We start from the raw sequence: 6143 nt of genomic DNA on the forward strand, positions 1-6143 counted from the left end.
GCTGTCCCCGAGGCAGCCACGAGAGGGAGGACAGCCCTTCCCGCCATGGTCCTGCCTTTTCTGTTTGGCCCAGTGGTTTCTATTTGCCAGCAGGACTTTGTGAATCAGAAGTGAGCACAACACATCCTGAGAAAGGGGTTGTCGAATAGCCCACAAAACTGCCGACAACTCGGCCTGGGGTTTTCTTCTAATCTGTAGTTCAATGTTTTCACATAGGAAGAAAAGGAAAACTACTTTTGACCGAAAGAAAAGAACAAAACAAAACAAAAAAAAAAACGTTAGGTGCGATTTCTACTGCCATTTAAGAAGGGATGTTAAGGAGGTTTCCTAGTTTGCCGACTACTGAAGCATGTCAGGTACACAGTTGAGGCTGAAACAGAGGTACGGCTTTCTGACTGGGAAAGTAACAGGAGAAGGCCTAGAGAGAAAAGGCGGGGGGGGGGGGGGCGGGGGGGGGTGAAGAAAGAACTGGATCCAGAAATGCGAAGAGGCCGCTTGGGGTGGGAAGGGGTGGTATCTAAGCACTATCTCCAGCGTGCAAATAAGCAAGGCAGCTGACCACGCAAGACATGAAGCCTCCGAAAACAGGACACGGGTGGGAAGACAGCTAGCAGCAGACATGAAGCCTCCGAAACCAGGACACTGGTGGGAAAACAGCTAGCAGCAGACTCGCACAAGACCGGCAGACTTCGAGAAGCCGGCCACGCGGCGCCTCCTGATTTCGTGGGCCTAGCCCAGAAAACGGACCTCTCTGGCTGTATCTCGCGCCTCAGGAAAGTCTCTCGACAAGCGAAAAGACGGTCCTGGTACTCTTTATTGAGCAACCACATTCAACAACACTCCTAAGGTTACAACTACAGACCACTGTTACCTGCTTTTAGCCACAAAGAATAAACCAGGGGAAAGCGCGAACGCAGTCCCCCACTACCACAAATTATGCAGTCGAGTTTCCCACATTTGGGGAAATCGCAGGGGTCAGCACATCCGGAGTGCAATGGATAAGCCTCGCCCTGGGAAAACCACCTTCGTGATCATGGTATCTCCCCTGCCAGGTAAGTATGAGTTGCCCGCCTGCCGCCCCACCGCAACCTCAGACGCCCTGCACTGTACACACACGCTCACTTTCCTCCCCGCATCCCCGACCCTTCTTGGACCTTCCACACAGCGCACCCACGCACTTTCAAGCAGAAACTCCTCAGTTCTCTCCCACGCCACGGGAGACCATCGTGTTTCAGCACCAGATGACGGCCCAGCAGCCCCTGCGCTCGGATATCTACATACGACACGCCCCGTCCGTGACGTCACAGGAACCCGCGCTTCCCTCCAGCCCACGCCCCGCCCTAGTCCCCGCCTCCCTCCTCCCACGCCTTCCGGCCCGGCCGGGCCGGCTGGCCCCCTCTGGGGGAAGCGACGTCCGCCTCCTGCTCCTGTTCTCCCACCCGCTACGTGTTGGGACCCGGCGCACTCGGCTGCCTGCCTAACTTTTTGTCCTGCCCAGCCCCGGTCTGGCGGTCGGCTGAAGCCTGTGCACCTTTTTTCAAATAACGGCGTTCAATGGGGAGAACGGAACATTTAGCAGTCCAGGGGAAACCGGTTCCTTTCAAATCCAGTTGTCTTTGTGATGTAATATTGTGTGTATGTCTAGTAAAACGCACTAAGCGTCGCGACTGGCCGTGAACTTCTGTTTCTTCAGAATTCAATGTCACTGATTGAGAATTTCACTTATGTTTAGTTCAAACATTTTTTATTAGTATTCCTAAATACCTTAGTTTATTTAGTAATTGATGTCTCAGTATCTTATTTTTTTGAAACTACCTAATTAATTTACTTCCATCAGTTAAGTCTCAGCACAACTCTAGGACTTTACCAAATATCTGGAAAGGTCATTTGAAGTAGACATCTCTAAAATATAATTTTTTTTAAGAGCTTACCCAAAGCTCTTATCTCATTTACATTTACTTTAAGCTTTCATCATATCAAGTTATTTTCCTCGCAAAAGATATAATAGGGTCTTACTTATTGAACCTAGGTACAATAAAGTTCAAAATTGGGAAAGGAGTATGTCAAGGCTGTAAAATATTGTCTCCCTGCTTATTTAACTTATATGCAGAGTACATCATGCAAAGTGCCAGGCTGGATGCCTCACAAGATGGAGTCAAGATTGCCCAGAGAAACATCAACAACCTCAGATATGCAGATGATACCACTCTGATGGCAGAAAGCAAAGAGGAACTAAAGAGCCTCTTGATGAGGATGAAAGAGGATAGTGACAAAACTGGCTTAAAAACAACTTTTTTTTTTAACATTCAAAAAACTAAGATCGTGGCATCTGGTCCCATCACTTCATGGCAAATAGATGGGGAAAAAGTGGAAACCATGGCAGATTTTATTTTCTTGTGCTCCAAAATCACTGCGGACGGTGACTGAGAGCCAGAAGAACCGACGGTTTCGATTTGTGGGTGCTGGGTAAGACTCTTGAGAGTCCTCTGGACAGCAAGGAAATCCAACCAGTCAATCCTAAAGGAAATCAACTCTGAGATTAACAAAACTATGCAGATGACAACACCCTCATGGCAGAAAGCGACGAAGAACTGAAGAGCCGCTTGATGACAGTGAAAGAGGAGGGTGAAAAAGTTGGCTTAAAACTCAACGTTCAGAAAACTAAGATCGTGGCATCTGGTCCCATCACTTCATGGCAAATAGAGGGGAAACAGTGGAAACAGTGACAGACTTTATTTGGCGGGGGCGGGGCGGGGCTCCAAAACCACTGCAGATGGTGACTGCAGCCATGACATTAAAAGACGCTTGCTCCTTGGAAGAAAAGCTATGAGCAACCTAGACCGCATGTTAAAAAGCGGAGACAGTACTTGCCAACAAAGGTCCGTCTAGTCAAAAGCTATGGTTTTTCCAGTAGTCGTGTTCCATACATGTGAGAGCTGGACCATCAGGAAAGCTGAGCGCCAAAGAAACGATGCTTTTGAACTGTGGTGTTGGAGGAGACTCTTGAGAGTCCCTTGGACTGCAAGGAGATCCAACCAGTCCATCCTAAAGGAGGTCAGTCCTGGGTGTTCACTGGAAGGACTGGTGCTGAAGCTGAAGCTCCAATACTTTGGCCACCTAATGCGAAGAACTGACTCGCTGGAAAAGCCCCTGACGCTGGGAAAGATTGAAGGCAGGAGGAGAAGGGGACGGCAGAGGACAAAATGGTTGGATGGCATCACCGACTCAATGGACATGAGTTTGAGTAAACTCCCGGAGTTGGCGATGGACAGGGAGGCCTGGTGTGCTACAGTCCATGGGGCTGCAAAGAGTCGGACACGACTGAGTGACTGAACTAACAAAAATATACACACTCAAGTAGAACGAACTTTAATGCTGACATTAACAAAAATATAGGCTCAATTATAACGGCTTCTTTGCAGGGGCAACCTCCTCTCCCCTGTCAGGTCAACAGTTAAGGAAGCCCTCCCAAAGTTAACCTGGTTCCTTCCCTATCTAGGCCCTTTAACGGCTATTGTTATTCTCCTTTTTAGCCCTTGTTTAACACTGTTGTGGAATCCGGAGTCGCAAAACACACCTCAGGGGACACTCAAGACAGTGGAGTACAGTTTATTACGCCAGGGGGTCCAAGGGCAATCAGTTCCCAGCAAGGACCCTGATGTTTCTGAGAGGCCCAGTTTTATACCCCCCACTGCGTGACTGGTTACATGGTAGCCACCTCTTTGTTGTGTGTGATTGAGTTTTACAACAAGTAGGTGTTAGGAGAACAAACAATTAAGGTTAAAGGGGGGGGAACAATGGTTATACCTCAAGGGGGCGGGGGGTGTCTCCATGGTTAATCTAACAGGGGCAGCCTGACCTCGACTACAATCTCTGTTTGTCATCTGTAGGGAGGGAAGTCTCCAGGAGACCTGGTTTTCACTAGCAACGGTTTCCTCACAGGCACAGTTCACATCCAGTCTTTGAGATGGATAACAGGCTTCAAGATGAAGTAAGTCTCTCTTGCTTTCCTCACACTGGTCCAAACATTCCTCCCTTTTGATGCTCATCTTATCTTTAATGAGGGGCATCAGTCATGGGTAAATATTGCACACGGGGACTATGTAACTGCGGCAGTGAAGAAGGAATTCATAGGGCCTGGACTCCATCTTAGGCCTGTTCGTGCTGATCATGCTCGGCCACCTTTCCAGTGGACTCTGAACTCTGTGTTTAGTGCCTATGAAAACAACAACAGAAGGATAAGGCCCCCTCCAGACAGGGGAACCTTGAAGATCGTATCTAGGTTACTCATCGCCTAAGAGAAAACATACACTAGTCACCCCTTCCTCCAGACAGGCCATAAATTTTTCTGTATCTATCGGAGTGTAACCTCAGGTTTATTGATTATTGGCTAATTGTTTGACTGTTTGAGCACATAGCATAGCACGTGAATGATGGGGTTATTGGGATTGTATTTTCCTTGGTTTATGTAAGTCTCAAGGAATTTGGAGTGGTGGGTACAGACACGAACACATGGGGTATAATAAAAGATTTTCACAAATGCTGGTCAGGGTCCTTGGCTAAGAGGAGACTCTGCCTTGGGCCCGCCGGTGCAGTAAACTGCACTCCACTCTCTGCATTGTCCTTCTGAGTGAGTTTGTTTCCCGGAACGCGTGGCTACAACAGCAGGACTGTCAGTCCGGAGGTTACACATCAAGTTATACACTGGAGAATACAAGGCCCCCAAATTAATAATACAGTGATTAACAAAATAATTACTTAAAGATTCTCCACCAATCAACTTTGATCCAAGAAAATACCGACGCCTAAAAAGGAGGATTATCTTTAGACATAGCTTTTACCCAGTTTTTCATGTCGTCTAGAATGGCTGATATATTGCCAGATAAATCAGGGATATATGGAACCACAGTCAATTTAAATTATAGCACGTGTCCCTCCTTGGGCGGTATAAGTATGTTTAAAGCCATCCGATTTTGAATCACTGCCTTTCATTTGTATTCGTTCTTCATTTAAAGCTTGGATTGCCTTTGCGGTGTCCAGGAGGGCCTGTTTCGTGAAGTTAGTTAGAGCTTTTATTTTAATCATCACAGACCTTGCCCATCCTGCATGTAAATAAGGGAAATTTACTGGGGCTTGTTGTAAGGATGGCTTAATATTTCCATGAGCAAAGGCAAATGCTAATAGCCTTGTGTGCAGATGGAAGCTACCAATGTGCCAAGAATAACCCGTCTCTCAAGGAGACTGCGCCTCCCAGAATACAATTATAAGGGACCCTAGAGTTAAAAGGTTTAATTTAAGCATCTAGAAGTAGACTTCACGACCCAGAGGGATGGTATGGGAGGGAGGAGGGAGGAGGGTTCAGGATGGGGAACACATGTATACCTGTGGTGGAGTCATGTTGATATATGGCAAAACCAATACAATATTGTAAAGTTAAAAAATAAAATTTAAAAAATATGCGACAGCAAAAAAAAAAGAAATTAAAAAAATAAAGTGGAAAAAAATTAAAAAATAAATAAATAAAAATAGAAGTAGACTTCACTGAGGTAAATCCATGCCGAGGATACAGATATTTGCTGATGATGGTATGTACTTTTATGGGATGAGTAGAAACTTACCCCACCAAGACTGAAAAAGCAAATGAAGTGGCCTGATTCTTGCTGAGAGGCATTATTTCTAGGTTTGGGTTTCCTCTGAGTATAGAATCAGATAATGAGCCCACATTTGTGGCTGAATTACTCCAACTGGTCTGCAAAGCAGTAAATATTAAGTGGAAACTATATACAGCATATAGACCACAAAACTCAAGAATGGTTGAGAGAATGAACCGGACCATCAAGGTGACTTTGGCAAAATGGGTGTAAGAAACTGGCACCCCCCTGGATTGACTTGTTGCCATTAGTGTTAAAGAGGATCAGCATGACCCACCACCCACCCCTACCCCACCCCCTGCCTCTGCCGCCCTGGTTGCACAGGTATTCCCCCTATGAGATAATGTTCGGGAGGCCTCCCTACTTATTTGGGAAGTAAAGGGAAATTCATTACAAAGAGGAGGGATGGAGGTGTTGCGGTGTTGAGGTCCCTTAATGGACTGGAACCTGGTGGTCCGGAGTCGACCGATAAGAAAGTAAAGGTGAGAGAAA

At 46.6% G+C, this 6143-nt stretch overlaps 1 non-coding gene across 1 annotated transcript; it reads right to left on the reverse strand.

The window, feature by feature from the left end:
* Positions 1 to 896: 896 nt before the first annotated feature.
* On the reverse strand, positions 897 to 1060 carry LOC113890622. Its single transcript, XR_003510579.1, has one exon. It is a non-coding gene; the product is annotated as a U1 spliceosomal RNA (small nuclear RNA).
* Positions 1061 to 6143: the final 5083 nt, after the last annotated feature.

Source organism: Bos indicus x Bos taurus, chromosome 3 (genome assembly GCF_003369695.1).
Source record: "Bos indicus x Bos taurus breed Angus x Brahman F1 hybrid chromosome 3, Bos_hybrid_MaternalHap_v2.0, whole genome shotgun sequence".
Lineage (NCBI taxonomy): Eukaryota > Metazoa > Chordata > Mammalia > Artiodactyla > Bovidae > Bos > Bos indicus x Bos taurus.